The sequence below is a fragment of the Salmo salar genome, chromosome ssa04 (assembly GCF_905237065.1).
Source record: "Salmo salar chromosome ssa04, Ssal_v3.1, whole genome shotgun sequence".
Lineage (NCBI taxonomy): Eukaryota > Metazoa > Chordata > Actinopteri > Salmoniformes > Salmonidae > Salmo > Salmo salar.
In genome coordinates, this window is record NC_059445.1 from 3,394,308 (window position 1) to 3,412,383 (window position 18,076).

Consider the following 18,076-nt stretch of genomic DNA (forward strand, 5'->3'; position numbering starts at 1 on the left):
TATTTATCCTGTCATCAGATAGTGGACAGTTAGTTATTGATCCTGTCATCAGATACAGGACAGTTAGTTATTGATCCTGTCATCAGATAGTGGACAGTTAGTTATTGATCCTGTCATCAGATACAGGACAGTTAGTTATTGATCCTGTCATCAGATAGAGGACAGTTAGTTATTGATCCTGTCATCAGATAGTGGACAGTTAGTTATTGATCCTGTCATCAGATAGTGGACAGTTAGTTATTGATCCTGTCATCAGATACAGGACAGTTAGTTATTGATCCTGTCATCAGATACAGGACAGTTAGTTATTGATCCTGTCATCAGATACAGGACAGATAGTTATTGATCCTGTCATCAGATAGTGGACAGTTAGTTATTGATCCTGTCATCAGATACAGGACAGTTAGTTATTGATCCTGTCATCAGATAGTGGACAGTTAGTTATTGATCCTGTCATCAGATAGAGGACAGTTAGTTATTGATCCTGTCATCAGATACAGGACAGTTAGTTATTGATCCTGTCATCAGATAGAGGACACTTAGTTATTGATCCTGTCATCAGATACAGGACAGTTAGTTATTGATCCTGTCATCAGATACAGGACAGTTAGTTATTGATCCTGTCATCAGATAGAGGACAGTTAGTTTTTGATCCTGTCATCAGATAGAGGACAGTTAGTTATTGATCCTGTCATCAGATAGAGGACAGTTAGTTATTGAGCCTGTCATCAGATAGAGGACAGTTAGTTATTGATCCTGTCATCAGATAGAGGACAGTTAGTTATTGATCCTGTCATCAGATAGTGGACAGTTAGTTATTGATCCTGTCATCAGATACAGGACAGTTAGTTATTGATCCTGTCATCAGATAGTGGACAGTTAGTTATTGATCCTGTCATCAGATACAGGACAGTTAGTTATTGATCCTGTCATCAGATAGAGGACAGTTAGTTATTGATCCTGTCATCAGATAGTGGACAGTTAGTGGACAGTTAGTTATTGATCCTGTCATCAGATACAGGACAGTTAGTTATTGATCCTGTCATCAGATACAGGACAGTTAGTTATTGATCCTGTCATCAGATACAGGACAGATAGTTATTGATCCTGTCATCAGATAGTGGACAGTTAGTTATTGATCCTGTCATCAGATACAGGACAGTTAGTTATTGATCCTGTCATCAGATAGTGGACAGTTAGTTATTGATCCTGTCATCAGATAGAGGACAGTTAGTTATTGATCCTGTCATCAGATACAGGACAGTTAGTTATTGATCCTGTCATCAGATAGAGGACAGTTAGTTATTGATCCTGTCATCAGATACAGGACAGTTAGTTATTGATCCTGTCATCAGATACAGGACAGTTAGTTATTGATCCTGTCATCAGATAGAGGACAGTTAGTTTTTGATCCTGTCATCAGATAGAGGACAGTTAGTTATTGATCCTGTCATCAGATAGAGGACAGTTAGTTATTGAGCCTGTCATCAGATAGAGGACAGTTAGTTATTGATCCTGTCATCAGATAGAGGACAGTTAGTTATTGATCCTGTCATCAGATAGTGGACAGTTAGTTATTGATCCTGTCATCAGATACAGGACAGTTAGTTATTGATCCTGTCATCAGATAGTGGACAGTTAGTTATTGATCCTGTCATCAGATAGAGGACAGTTAGTTATTGATCCTGTCATCAGATAGAGGACAGTTAGTTATTGATCCTGTCATCAGATAGTGGACAGTTAGTTATTCATCCTGTCATCAGATAGTGGACAGTTAGTTATTGATCCTGTCATCAGATAGAGGACAGTTAGTTATTGATCCTGTCATCAGATAGAGGACAGTTAGTTATTTATCCTGTCATCAGATAGTGGACAGTTAGTTATTGATCCTGTCACCAGATAGAGGACAGTTAGTTATTGATCCTGTCATCAGATACAGGACAGTTAGTTATTGATCCTGTCATCAGATAGAGGACAGTTAGTTATTGATCCTGTCATCAGATACAGGACAGTTAGTTATTGATCCTGTCATCAGATACAGGACAGTTAGTTATTGATCCTGTCATCAGATAGAGGACAGTTAGTTTTTGATCCTGTCATCAGATAGAGGACAGTTAGTTATTGATCCTGTCATCAGATAGAGGACAGTTAGTTATTGAGCCTGTCATCAGATAGAGGACAGTTAGTTATTGATCCTGTCATCAGATAGAGGACAGTTAGTTATTGATCCTGTCATCAGATAGTGGACAGTTAGTTATTGATCCTGTCATCAGATACAGGACAGTTAGTTATTGATCCTGTCATCAGATAGTGGACAGTTAGTTATTGATCCTGTCATCAGATACAGGACAGTTAGTTATTGATCCTGTCATCAGATAGAGGACAGTTAGTTATTGATCCTGTCATCAGATAGTGGACAGTTAGTGGACAGTTAGTTATTGATCCTGTCATCAGATACAGGACAGTTAGTTATTGATCCTGTCATCAGATACAGGACAGTTAGTTATTGATCCTGTCATCAGATACAGGACAGATAGTTATTGATCCTGTCATCAGATAGTGGACAGTTAGTTATTGATCCTGTCATCAGATACAGGACAGTTAGTTATTGATCCTGTCATCAGATAGTGGACAGTTAGTTATTGATCCTGTCATCAGATAGAGGACAGTTAGTTATTGATCCTGTCATCAGATACAGGACAGTTAGTTATTGATCCTGTCATCAGATAGAGGACAGTTAGTTATTGATCCTGTCATCAGATACAGGACAGTTAGTTATTGATCCTGTCATCAGATACAGGACAGTTAGTTATTGATCCTGTCATCAGATAGAGGACAGTTAGTTTTTGATCCTGTCATCAGATAGAGGACAGTTAGTTATTGATCCTGTCATCAGATAGAGGACAGTTAGTTATTGAGCCTGTCATCAGATAGAGGACAGTTAGTTATTGATCCTGTCATCAGATAGAGGACAGTTAGTTATTGATCCTGTCATCAGATAGTGGACAGTTAGTTATTGATCCTGTCATCAGATACAGGACAGTTAGTTATTGATCCTGTCATCAGATAGTGGACAGTTAGTTATTGATCCTGTCATCAGATAGAGGACAGTTAGTTATTGATCCTGTCATCAGATAGAGGACAGTTAGTTATTGATCCTGTCATCAGATAGTGGACAGTTAGTTATTCATCCTGTCATCAGATAGTGGACAGTTAGTTATTGATCCTGTCATCAGATAGAGGACAGTTAGTTATTGATCCTGTCATCAGATAGAGGACAGTTAGTTATTTATCCTGTCATCAGATAGTGGACAGTTAGTTATTGATCCTGTCACCAGATAGAGGACAGTTAGTTATTGATCCTGTCATCAGATACAGGACAGTTAGTTATTGATCCTGTCATCAGATACAGGACAGTTAGTTATTTATCCTGTCATCAGATACAGGACAGTTAGTTATTGATCCTGTCATCAGATAGAGGACAGTTAGTTATTGATCCTGTCATCAGATAGTGGACAGTTAGTTATTGATCCTGTCATCAGATAGTGGACAGTTAGTTATTGATCCTGTCATCAGATACAGGACAGTTAGTTATTGATCCTGTCATCAGATAGTGGACAGTTAGTTATTGATCCTGTCATCAGATACAGGACAGTTAGTTATTGATCCTGTCATCAGATAGAGGACAGTTAGTTTTTGATCCTGTCATCAGATAGTGGACAGTTAGTTATTGATCCTGTCATCAGATAGAGGACAGTTAGTTATTGATCCTGTCATCAGATAGAGGACAGTTAGTTATTGATCCTGTCATCAGATAGTGGACAGTTAGTTATTGATCCTGTCATCAGATAGAGGACAGTTAGTTATTGATCCTGTCATCAGATACAGGACAGTTAGTTATTGATCCTGTCATCAGATACAGGACAGTTAGTTATTGATCCTGTCATCAGATAGTGGACAGTTAGTTATTGATCCTGTCATCAGATAGAGGACAGTTAGTTATTGATCCTGTCATCAGATAGTGGACAGTTAGTTATTTATCCTGTCATCAGATAGTGGACAGTTAGTTATTGATCCTATTATCAGATAGAGGACAGTTAGTTATTGATCCTGTCATCAGATAGAGGACAGTTAGTTATTGATCCTGTCATCAGATAGTGGACAGTTAGTTATTGATCCTGTCATCAGATAGAGGACAGTTAGTTTTTGATCCTGTCATCAGATAGAGGACAGTTAGTTATTGATCCTGTCATCAGATAGAGGACAGTTAGTTATTGAGCCTGTCATCAGATAGTGGACAGTTAGTTATTGATCCTGTCATCAGATAGTGGACAGTTAGTTATATATCCAACCTTGATGGCCTCTCAACGTGTGTGTGTGTGTGTGTGTGTGTGTGTGTGTGTGTGTGTGTGTGTGTGTGTGTGTGTGTGTGTGTGTGTGTGTGTGTGTGTGTGTGTGTGTGTGTGTGTGTGTGTGTGTGTGTGTGTGAGAGAGAGAGAATAGGAGTGAGAGAAAGAGGAAGTGAGGTTGAAAATGTGTGTGTGTGTGTTCTTAGTTACCATCCATGTCTCAGTCATATCCCTTTAACTAGCTGTTATCAGGGAAGCCTCTAGTGGGGGGTAAAGGTATACATTACAGTCCACAAACCTCACACACTCACATACACACACACAGATATGAGCCTCCTGTAACGGTTGTCGTCGGGAATGGAGGACCAAAACGCAGCAGGAATGTGGATGCTCATCTTGTATTTTATTTTAAATAAAGAGAACACCAAAATAACAAACGAAGAACGCACGAACAACAAAACAGTCTTGTCAGGCACACTCAGCAAAACAAGAAACAATCTCCCACAACACTACACCAAACAATTACCCATATATAGGACTCTCAATCAGAGGCAACAAGAAAACACCTGCCTCCAATTGAGAGTCCAACCCCAATAAACTAGACAAAGAAATACAAAAGACTAGAGACCACAGAAATACAAACCTAAAACATAACCCCAAAAAACCCGGAAATAATAAATCAAACACCCTACTACATAAAACACCACCCCGAACCACATAAACAAAATACCCTCTGCCACGTCCTGACCAAACTACAATAACGAATAACCCTTATACTGGTCAGGACGTGACAGTACCCCCCCTAAAGGTGCTAACCCCGGATGCACCTCATAAAATAAAAAAACAAAACAACAACAACAATAACAATAATCCCCCTAAACTAAAGGGAGGGAAGGGAGGGTGGCTGCCGTCACCGACGGCACTTGTGCTACACCCCCCCCCTCCCCAACCCACCTATACAGGAGGTGGTTCTGGCTCCGGCCTACTGTCCTCCAGAATGCAGACAGACTTGATCAGTTTCGGGCCGTAGGCAGACTCCCATCGTTCCAGATCGTAGGCAGACCTCTTCCGTTCCACACTGTAGGAAGACTCATTTGATACATAGTTAATCCTATTTAGTTCTGGATCGTCAACAGACTTACTTAGTTCCGGGTTGCTGATAGACTCCCTTGGTTCCGGGTCACAGGCAGACTCCCTCGGTTCCGGGTCGCAGGCAGACTCCCTCGGTTCTGGGTCGCAGGCAGACTCCCTCGGTTCCGGACTAGACACTGTTGCCGGATACTCTGGACTGCACATTGGTGCCGGATACTCTGGACTGCACACTGTTGCCGGATACTCTGGACTGCACACTGTTGCCGGATACTCTGGACTGCACACTGTTGCCGGATACTCTGGACTGCACACTGCTGCCGGATACTCTGGACTGCATACTGATGCCGGATACTCTGGACTGCACACTGTTGCCGGACACTCTGGACTGCACACTATTGCCGAACTCTCGAGGCTGGGCTGACGCACTGCAAGCCTTATGCATGGTACTGGTACTGGATGTGCCAGTCTGTGGACACGCACCTCAGGGCTAGTGTGGGGGAGCGGGAACAGGCCGAGTCGGACTGGGTTGACGCACTGGAAGCCTGATGCGTGGTGCTGGTACTGGAGGTATCAGCCTGGGAACACGCACCTCAGGGCTAGTGCGGGAGCGGGAACAGGACGAGTCGGACTGGGCTGACGCACTGGAAGCCTGATGCGTGGTGCTGGTACTGGAGGTATCAGCCTGGGAACACGCACCTCAGGGATAGTGCGGGGAGCGGGAACAGGACGAGTCGGACAGGGCTGACGCACTGGACCGTAGAGGCGTACTGGCGGTCTCGAGCGCAGAACTGGCATCACTCTTACTGGCTGGATGCCCACTTCCCCCTGGCAAATGCGGGCGCTGGTATTGCGCGTGCACGGCCTAAAAAATACTTGGCCTCGCCACAGTACCCATTACCCCGAAGCACGGGACCTGTCCAGTCACTGGTTGCCCAGAAAAGGTATGGGGATTTGGCCTGGGGCTCAATCCTCGCCCAGCCAAACTACCCATGTGCCCCCCAAAACATTCTTGGGGCAGCCTCTCGGGCTTAAAAGCCAGTCGTGTTCCCCTGTAGCGTTCCCTGTCATCGCTCCACTTCCTCCATGGACCTTCTCCTGCCATAATCTCCTCCCACGTCCACTTCTCACAATCGTCCATATAACCCCAAAAACCCGGAAATAATAAATCAAACACCCTACTACATAAAACACCACCCCGAACCACATAAACAAAATACCCTCTGCCACGTCCTGACCAAACTACAATAACAAATAACCCTTATACTGGTCAGGACGTGACACCTCCAAAGCCTGGCTCAGGGGAAAATTAATGTATAATGGGGGGGGTCTACTTGCGTGTGTGTGTCTTATCCAACCGAAGACCTCCACTCACTCAACGGGAGAAATTCTGGTCACATCCCGCCCCACCCACCGACCCTTTGAATCAATCAAACCCTCCCTGTCTTCGCCCCCTCTTCCCCTGGAAAACCCAGCGTTTAATTATTTTACAGTGAATGAGAACGTGAAAGCAGAGGATGTTTCCTCTTTCTATAGCAACGGTCATCTAAATTACTTTAAGGTGTTAAAACAATTCTAATAAATTAAGTAATTGTTTTATTTTTAGAATACATCAGTTATTTACTGAGTTATAGAACATGGCAATGACAAAGTTCAGAGATTGAGGTAGGATGTACATGTATTGTGAAATGTCACAACAAATGTTATGTATTCATATATAAATGTTATGTATTCATATATAAATGTTATGTATTCATATATAAATGTTCTTATTCTATCAGGTATTTTTTTTAAATTTGTATTAAAAGAAAGAAAATTATATGTGCCTAATTTATATAAATATACTTGGCGGAGTTGCATATATGAATAAATTAACATAAAGGGGAGGGGTATGACTGCAACCTCCAAACACTTGCTCTATCTACCCTAACTGCACTCGCCTGCGCCGTCTAGACTGTCTCAGTCATTAAAGTGTTGTCACGCTCTCTTGCATAATTCAACAAGTGTGTCAGTGAGGAGATTTGTTTATCTGGCCCGGGTTACCCCGGTGGGAAGAATTTGAACTGGGGGAAAAGTGACTGCATTCGTTCTGGAGCAGGGCTGCCTCCTGGGCGTGAGCCAGGTGCTCCGCTTTGGAAGACGGTGAAATTGGCTCAAAACAAAAAGTTAGGTAATTAAGCTCGAGGAGTAATGAGTAGCATTCTGTGTTTTCACATGCAAAGGTTATTGATTTTGATAAGAACGATTTATCTGCCTTCCCAATGAATTAAAACATTTATTTCATGGAAAAGAGATGTTTCTGGATGATGCACCTAGCTGCCTTGATGACAACATGACCGATTACAGTTTGAGTTGAGTAAAGCGTTCCTCCCTCGCCCGTCGTCGCTCGATTCAACCCGGGCCAGCGTAATATAACTTTTCAGAAGTTGCTTTCATTTCAGAGCATCTAGTTTGTAAACATTTAAACCGTATTAAAATCCCCCCAAAAATGAACACCGATCAAAAAATAAAGTTATCTTTCTTCTCTTTCTCGTGATGCACGTGTCGAGACGGTGGGTTAAATTCCAGACTAAGATTTAGCCTTTGACAGGTAATTACAAACCTTTTTACGGTCGTAATGCTGCCGGGGGAAAACTATAGGCACAAGCAAGAATATGGAAGAGTCACAGGAGTACGATGAAAGCAATCAAACCAGAGAGATTTAAGTGACAAGTGGAAGTCCCACCCCTCAAATACAGGAAATAGATGGTTGAAAAAGACAGATCCTCAGGTGGATGGGGCATGCACATTGCTACTTTCTATTTTTGTATACGCATGTCATAACATAGTTAACAGGGTCTCAGTCCATCATAACATAGTTAACAGGGTCTCAGTCCATCATAACATAGTTAACAGGGTCTTCAGTCCATCATAACATAGTTAACAGGGTCTCAGTCCATCATAACATAGTTAACAGGGTCTCAGTCCATCATAACATAGTTAACAGGGTCTCAGTCCATCATAACATAGTTAACAGGGTCTCAGTCCATCATAACATAGTTAACAGGGTCTTCAGTCCATCATAACATTAGAGAGCCAGAGCACCAATCACGAATCCTGTCTCCCAGACACATCTTTGTCTAGTCTGTCCATCCTCCTGTTATGGTGGAGCAGAACAACATACTGTTCTGTAATGGAACATGTCTAGTGTGTCCATCCTCCTGTTATGGTGGAGCAGAACAACATACTGTTCTGTAATGGAACATGTCTAGTCTGTCCATCCTGTTATGGTGGAGCAGAACAACATACTGTTCTGTAATATAACATGTCTAGTCTGTCCATCCTCCTGTTATGGTGGAGCAGAACAACATACTGTTCTGTAATGGAACATGTCTAGTCTGTCCATCCTCCTGTTATGGTGGAGCAGAACATCATACTGTTCTGTAATGGAACATGTCTAGTCTGTCCATCATGTTATGGTGGAGCAGAACAACATACTGTTCTGTAATGGAACATACTAGTCTGTCCATCCTGTTATGGTGGAGCAGAACAACATACTGTTCTGTAATGGAACATGTCTAGTCTGTCCATCATGTTAAGGTGGAGCAGAACAACATACTGTTCTGTAATGGAACATGTCTAGTCTGTCCATCATGTTAAGGTGGAGCAGAACAACATACTGTTCTGTAATGGAACATGTCTAGTCTGTCCATCATGTTAAGGTGGAGCAGAACAACATACTGTTCTGTAATGGAACATGTCTAGTCTGTCCATTCATGTTAAGGTGGAGCAGAACAACATACTGTTCTGTAATGGAACATGTCTAGTCTGTCCATCATGTTAAGGTGGAGCAGAACAACATACTGTTCTGTAATGGAACATGTCTAGTCTGTCCATCCTCCTGTTATGGTGGAGCAGAACAACATACTGTTCTGTAATGGAACATGTCTAGTCTGTCCATCATGTTAAGGTGGAGCAGAACAACATACTGTTCTGTAATGGAACATGTCTAGTCTGTCCATCCTCCTGTTATGGTGGAGCAGAACAACATACTGTTCTGTAATGGAACATGTCTAGTCTGTCCATCCTGTTATGGTGGACCAGAACAACATACTGTTCTGTAATGGAACATGTCTAGTCTGTCCATCATGTTAAGGTGGAGCAGAACAACATACTGTTCTGTAATGGAACATGTCTAGTCTGTCCATCCTGTTATGGTGGAGCAGAACAACATGCTGTTCTGTAATGGAACATGTCTAGTCTGTCCATCATGTTAAGGTGGAGCAGAACAACATACTGTTCTGTAATGGAACATGTCTAGTCTGTCCATCCTCCTGTTATGGTGGAGCAGAACAACATACTGTTCTGTAATGGAACATGTCTAGTCTGTCCATCATGTTATGGTGGAGCAGAACAACATACTGTTCTGTAATGGAACATGTCTAGTCTGTCCATCCTCCTGTTATGGTGGAGCAGAACAACATACTGTTCTGTAATGGAACATGTCTAGTCTGTCCATCATGTTAAGGTGGAGCAGAACAACATACTGTTCTGTAATGGAACATGTCTAGTCTGTCCATCCTGTTATGGTGGAGCAGAACAACATACTGTTCTGTAATGGAACATGTCTAGTCTGTCCATCATGTTAAGGTGGAGCAGAACAACATACTGTTCTGTAATGGAACATGTCTAGTCTGTCCATCCTGTTATGGTGGAGCAGAACAACATACTGTTCTGTAATGGAACATGTCTAGTCTGTCCATCATGTTAAGGTGGAGCAGAACAACATACTGTTCTGTAATGGAACATGTCTAGTCTGTCCATCCTCCTGTTATGGTGGAGCAGAACAACATACTGTTCTGTAATGGAACATGTCTAGTCTGTCCATCCTGTTATGGTGGAGCAGAACAACATACTGTTCTGTAATGGAACATGTCTAGTCTGTCCATCATGTTAAGGTGGAGCAGAACAACATACTGTTCTGTAATGGAACATGTCTAGTCTGTCCATCCTGTTATGGTGGAGCAGAACAACATGCTGTTCTGTAATGGAACATGTCTAGTCTGTCCATCATGTTAAGGTGGAGCAGAACAACATACTGTTCTGTAATGGAACATGTCTAGTCTGTCCATCCTCCTGTTATGGTGGAGCAGAACAACATACTGTTCTGTAATGTAACATGTCTAGTCTGTCCATCATGTTAAGGTGGAGCAGAACAACATACTGTTCTGTAATGGAACATGTCTAGTCTGTCCATCCTCCTGTTATGGTGGAGCAGAACAACATACTGTTCTGTAATGGAACATGTCTAGTCTGTCCATCATGTTATGGTGGAGCAGAACAACATACTGTTCTGTAATGGAACATGTCTAGTCTGTCCATCATGTTATGGTGGAGCAGAACAACATACTGTTCTGTAATGGAACATGTCTAGTCTGTCCATCATGTTAAGGTGGAGCAGAACAACATACTGTTCTGTAATGGAACATGTCTAGTCTGTCCATCCTCCTGTTATGGTGGAGCAGAACAACATACTGTTCTGTAATGGAACATGTCTAGTCTGTCCATCATGTTAAGGTGGAGCAGAACAACATACTGTTCTGTAATGGAACATGTCTAGTCTGTCCATCATGTTAAGGTGGAGCAGAACAACATACTGTTCTGTAATATAACATGTCTAGTCTGTCCATCATGTTAAGGTGGAGCAGAACAACATACTGTTCTGTAATGGAACATGTCTAGTCTGTCCATCATGTTAAGGTGGAGCAGAACAACATACTGTTCTGTAATGGAACATGTCTAGTCTGTCCATCCTCCTGTTATGGTGGAGCAGAACAACATACTGTTCTGTAATGGAACATGTCTAGTCTGTCCATCATGTTAAGGTGGAGCAGAACAACATACTGTTCTGTAATGGAACATGTCTAGTCTGTCCATCATGTTAAGGTGGAGCAGAACAACATACTGTTCTGTAATGGAACATGTCTAGTCTGTCCATCCTGTTATGGTGGAGCAGAACAACATACTGTTCTGTAATGGAACATGTCTAGTCTGTCCATCATGTTATGGTGGAGCAGAACAACATACTGTTCTGTAATGGAACATGTCTAGTCTGTCCATCATGTTATGGTGGAGCAGAACAACACACTGTTCTGTAATGGAACATGTCTAGTCTGTCCATCCTGTTATGGTGGAGCAGAACAACATACTGTTCTGTAATGGAACATGTCTAGTCTGTCCATCCTCCTGTTATGGTGGAGTAGAACAACACACTGTTCTGTAATGGAACATGTCTAGTCTGTCCATCCTGTTATGGTGGAGCAGAACAACATACTGTTCTGTAATGTAACATGTCTAGTCTGTCCATCCTGTTATGGTGGAGCAGAACAACATACTGTTCTGTAATGGAACATGTCTAGTCTGTCCATCCTGTTATGGTGGAGCAGAACAACATACTGTTCTGTAATGGAACATGTCTAGTCTGTCCATCCTGTTATGGTGGAGTAGAACAACATACTGTTCTGTAATGTAACATGTCTAGTCTGTCCATCCTCCTGTTATGGTGGAGTAGAACAACATACTGTTCTGTAATGGAACATGTCTAGTCTGTCCATCATGTTATGGTGGAGCAGAACAACATACTGTTCTGTAATGTAACATGTCTAGTCTGTCCATCCTCCTGTTATGGTGGAGTAGAACAACATACTGTTCTGTAATGGAACATGTCCAGTCTGTCCATCATGTTAAGGTGGAGCAGAACAACATGCTGTTCTGTAATGGAACATGTCTAGTCTGTCCATCATGTTATGGTGGAGCAGAACAACATACTGTTCTGTAATATAACATGTCTAGTCTGTCCATCATGTTATGGTGGAGCAGAACAACATACTGTTCTGTAATGGAACATGTCTAGTCTGTCCATCCTGTTATGGTGGAGCAGAACAACATACTGTTCTGTAATGGAACATGTCTAGTCTGTCCATCATGTTATGGTGGAGCAGAACAACATACTGTTCTGTAATGGAACATGTCTAGTCTGTCCATCATGTTAAGGTGGAGCAGAACAACATACTGTTCTGTAATGGAACATGTCTAGTCTGTCCATCCTCCTGTTATGGTGGAGCAGAACAACATACTGTTCTGTAATGTAACATGTCTAGTCTGTCCATCATGTTAAGGTGGAGCAGAACAACACACTGTTCTGTAATGGAACATGTCTAGTCTGTCCATCCTCCTGTTATGGTGGAGCAGAACAACATACTGTTCTGTAATGGAACATGTCTAGTCATGTGTATTACTTTCACTCCCTGATCTGTTTCACCTGTCTTTGTGCTTGTCTCCACCCACGTCCAGGTGTCGCCCAGCTTCCTCATTATCCCCAGTGTATTGATACCTGTGTTCTCTGTTTGTGTGTTGCCTGTTCGTCTTGTCTTGTCAAGCTTACCAGCGTGTTTTTCCATGCTCCTGCTTTCCTAGTCTCTGTTTTTCTAGCCCTCCCGGTTCTGACCCGTTCTGCATGCCCTGACACTGAGCCCGAATGCCTGACCATTCAGCCTGCCTTGACCTCAAGCCTGTCTGCCCTGACACTGAGCCCACCTGCCTGACCATTCAGCCTGCCTTGACCTCGAACCTGCCTGCAGGGAGTCACCATTCAAAAACATGAGGAGCTATTTCGAGAACCTTACGGAAGGTCTCCAGGGGCTGAACTACAACAGTTGCCTGTATTGTGATGCTACAGGGCATTACATATCCACCTGTCCAGTAAAAGAGCAGACTCATCAGCTAGGTAAGAGTACCATGGTGGGTCATACTGGGAGTTTTCTAACTCACGTTACTCATACTCTCTTCCGTGTTATCCTGCTGTTGGGTGACTGGTCTAAATCTCTCCTGTTGCTTATTGACTCTTGTCATCATGTGCCTTTGGGTGGATGGGTGGGGGGGAGTCATAGGCTGCCAACCCCCTTTTCTCTCTCTTTCTCTCTCCACAGTTTTATGGCGTAAACACCAGGTAGGAACTTTGGGTTTGGCAGGTTTGAGGGGAAAGAAACCTCTTTGAGACAAAGGATCTTCTCCTGCCAAAACTCCTACGTCCCCAAATGTGGAGAATTAAACAATATTTCTATTTTTGAGAATGTGGAACCGGTCGGTGGGAAATTAAAGAAAGATCCTGTTGAAGTTGTTTTATTTTGTGACATCATGAAAGACAGTAGACCAATATAACTGTAATTTTGAAGTGTACATTCGTCACGTCCTGACCAGTAAAGGGGTTATTTGTTATTGTAGTTTGGTCAGGGACGTGGCAGGGGGTGTTTGTTTTATGTGGTTCGGGGTTTGTTAGGATGTGTGTTTATGTAGAGGGGTGTTTGTTTAGAGTATTCCGGGGTTTTGGTTATGTTCTATGTTTTGTATTTCTATGCTCTGTCTATGTTGTGTATTTCTTTGTGTTGGCCTGGTATGGCTCTCAATCAGCATCGTTGTTGCTGATTGAGAGTCACTTAGGTAGCCCTGTTTTCACATGTCCCTTGTGGGAAGTTGTTGTTGCACTGCTGTGTTAGCTTGCAATATTGTTCGTTCGTACGTTTTCTTGTTTTGTTTATTAAGTGTTCTAATAAAAGATAAAATGAGCACTCAACCCGCTGCGCCTTGGTCCAGTATATACGACGACCGTTACAGAACTTCCCACCACCAATGGACCAAGCAGCGGGCCCAGGAGGAGCAAGGATCCTGGGCCAGGGAGAGAAGGAGTGGAGGACATCTTGGGCATGGGAAGAGGTAATGGCAGGGGACAAGACCCTGCCATGGAAACAGGTGGAGACAGCGAGGGAGGAATGGCGAAAATGGAGCGAAGAGGACTGGGACTGTTAAATTGGTACACGGTTGGCATTTAAGCCTGAGAGGCAGCCCCAATAAATGTTTTTGGGGGGCACACGGGTAGTTTGGCTGGGGCAGGGTTAAGTCCCAAGCCAACTCCCCATGCTTACCGGAGGCAGCATGTTACTGGTCAGGCCCCATGCTGTGGGGAGATGCGCACGGCGTCGAGGCCGAGCATTCATAGGCCGTGTGTGCGGTGCCAGCGTCCCGCATTTGCCAGGGGAAGTGGGCATCCAGCTAGTAAGGGTGGTGCCATGTACTGTGCTCGAGACCGCCAGTGCGCCTTCACGGCCCAGTGTATCCTGTTTCGCTCCTCCCACCAGTCCTGAGGTGCGTGTATCCAGTCTGGCGTATCCAAAGCCAGCACCACGCATTAGGATTCCAGTGTTTTCAGCCCAGTCCAACTCGTCCTGTTCCTGCTCCTCGCACTAGCCTTGAGGTGAGTGTCTCCAGTCTAGTACCTCCACTACCAGCCCCACGCATCAGGCTTTAAGTGCACAGTCCTCGTCCAGAGCTTCTGATGACAGTACCCGTCCAGCGCTTCCGGCAATAGTGCCCCGTCCAGAGTGTCCGGCAACAGTGCCCCGTCCAGAGTGTCCGGCAATAGTGCCCCGTCCAGAGTGTCCGGCAACAGTGCCCCGTCCAGAGTGTCCGGCAACAGTGCCCCGTCTAGAGAAGGCCCACAATCCAGAACTGAGAGAGAGACGACCTACAGTCCGAACCGAGTGAGACGGCCTACAGTCCGGAACCGAGAGAGTCGGCCTACAGTCCGGGACCGAGTGAGACGGCCTACAGTCCGGGACCGAGTGAGACGGCCTACAGTCCGGAACCGAAAGAGACGGCCTACAGTCCGGAACCGAGAGAGACGGCCTACAGTCCGAACCGAGAGAGCGGCCTACAGTCCGAACCGAGAGAGACGGCCTACAGTCCGGAACCGAGAGACGGCCTACAGTCCGGAACCGAGTGAGACGGCCTACAGTCCGGAACCGAGTGAGACGGCCTACAGTCCGGAACCGAGTGAGACGGCCTGCAGTCCGGAACCGGGAGAGATGGCCTACAGTCCGAACGGGCGCAGCCAGAGTCGCCCTATGGTCCGGAGCTCCCAGAGTCGCACTACGGTCCGAGCTCCCAGAGTCGCCCTTCTGCCCGAGGTCTACAGCGAAGCGCTTCAGCCCGAGGTCTACAGCGACGCGCTTCAGCCCGAGGTATTCAGCGGGGTGGACAGGTTAGGTGGGGAACTAAGGCCAGAGCCTGAGCAACCTCCACAGTAGGAGTATTGGGGAGGGGGTGTGGCACGGGGAACCGTCGGGGGCTTTATTTTGGGGTTTATTTTTTGTGTGAGGTGCATCCGGGGTCTGCACCTTTGGGAGTACTGTCACGTCCTGACCAGTAAAGGGGTTATTTGTTATTGTAGTTTGGTCAGGACGTGGCAGGGGTGTTTGTTTTATGTGGTTCGGGGTTTGTTAGGGTGTGTGTTTATGTAGAGGGGTGTTTGTTTAGAGTATTCCGGGGGTTTTGGTTATGTTCTATGTTTTGTATTTCTATGCTCTGTCTATGTTGTGTATTTCTTTGTGTTAGCCTGGTATGGCTGTCAATCAGGAACAGCTGTACATCGTTGTTGCTGATTGAGAGTCATACTTAGGTAGCCCTGTTTTCACATGTCCCTTGTGGGAAGTTGTTTGTTGCACTGCTGTGTTAGCTTGCAATACTGTTCGTTCGTGACGTTTTCTTGTTTTGTTTATTAAGTGTTCTAATAAAAGATAAAATGAGCACTCAACCCGCTGCGCCTTGGTCCAGTATATCGACGACTGTTACAAACATTCCTCAGTTATTAGATTTCTACCTGAATGTTGCATAAAATGAATAAGTATGACTACTTTTGAAAAGATAGAAATGTGACTTGAGTCTTCTAAATGAGATAATGTTTTTTCATGTTAAGTTTATCCAGTCAGGAACCACACCCACGTGAGCACAGACATTACGACAAACGTCATGGAACACCCCTTTTCACAGAGTTAATAAAAGGACTTGGGACAAAATTAACATTAGATCGGAGAACGTGAGGATCATCCGCACGTTGAAATGGCTACCACTCCAGAGACCAGAGAGCATGGAGCAGTAGCTACATGTTGAAATGGTTGGCAATTTAAATACAGACCAGTTACGTGCAGCGCCAGCTGAATACGAAACAAATGGTTAAGAAGAAAATCTCGACAAGACTACACATTTAGTCGCCAGCTGTATATGTACAATAGTCTAGGAAACTCGACCGAAGACGAGAGGAGAACATTTCCCTATTGAACGACCATTGGTACGCCTGACAAATCCACTATAACAAACTACAACTACAAAGACTTTGATCTCTGGTGGACAAACCAGAGACTTTCTGTCGACTGACTCTCCAGCAGACGGACAGGCCACAAAGGTCTACACTCGTAAATATGTAACTTGCAATTTATTTTCGAATGAGCTGCCGTTTATGTGCAAAGGGTTAGCATTTCCATGAGCCTAGATAACAGATGTGTGTACGATAGTGGAGTCCTTCGTCTGTTCTCCTGCTCTTTCTTACCTGCCCCTCCCATTCTATTGTCTACCAAGCCGTCATATCGATTTAGTCCACTAGGGACATTTCATGGCTTTGTGTTAGTAACCAATGAATAATCTATCCTGTGTTTTTTTATGTAATTCTGTGTGATTATTTAGTTAGTTAGTAAATAAATAATGAAGACAATTTGTAAATCCCTGATTCATCATTTATGCTAGGCTTCGTACACATATCCAGGGTTTGCGACATTCAGAATATGACTGATGAGGTAATAATACATTAAGTTGTGAAGGTAATCGATAAGATATGAAAATATCTGAAGAGAGTTAAAATTTTCAAAAATGTAACTCTTTAAATAACATTTTCACCTGGTTCCCCGACTTCCTAGTTAATTACTGTTTACATGATTAGTTTAATTGTGCAGTAATTACACAGAGAATTGATTTGATAACATAAGTGTTCCCCATTAATGATCGTCCACAGACACGAAACGATAGAGAGTCAGCCAACGTTATGACATCTCCATGTTAGGGATCAACTATTATACAGTAGAGAACAGTCCTTCTAGACTCCATGTTTGATCAACTATTATATAATACAGTGTGACATTTTCTCTGTGTTTATCCACTCGTATGTTTAGAATAATGCTGCTTCTCTAATAACCAACTTTGTTGGGTTCATGTGTGTAACTGATTGACTGTACATGGGAGGAATCCACACTATCACTGAATAAGCAATTTCCCAGTACAGCCAGAACATTGCTCTGGGAACCAAAAGGGTATCTCAGTTTTCAAGGTAAGAAGCCTGGTGTGGTATCAGTCAGTCTCATGCAGGAACCAACCGTGCTTATATGACTTGTTTGTGTCGCAGTTTAAAGGGTCTCAAATCAAATCAAACTTTATTAGTCACATGCTCCGAATACAAGAAGTGTAGACTTTACCGTGAAATGCTTACTTACAAGCCCTTAACCAACAGTGCAGTTCAAGAAGAGTTAAGAAAAATATTTAGCAAGTAGACTAAACTAAAAAGTAATAATAATAAAAATTAACATCAGGCTTGTGTTGAGTCAGTGAACCTCGATGACTGAGATAATAAAGATGGATTCATTTCCTTTGAATTTGAGTCTTAGTGGTGAATTTCCACAACAACAGAGAGAACAGTTATTCTGTTATCAATTCATTGTATTGTTATTGCATATGTTTTGTTGGTTTGATTATAATGTATTATTCATTTGCATTGTTAT

General features: G+C 43.5%; 1 protein-coding gene across 1 annotated transcript in view; it reads right to left on the reverse strand.

Annotated features, from left to right (window-relative positions):
• The window catches only part of LOC123742544 (CD209 antigen-like protein C), a 28,939-nt gene that overhangs the window by 7,923 nt on the left and 2,940 nt on the right, over positions 1-18,076 (reverse strand). The gene's annotated exons all lie outside the window — the stretch shown is intronic.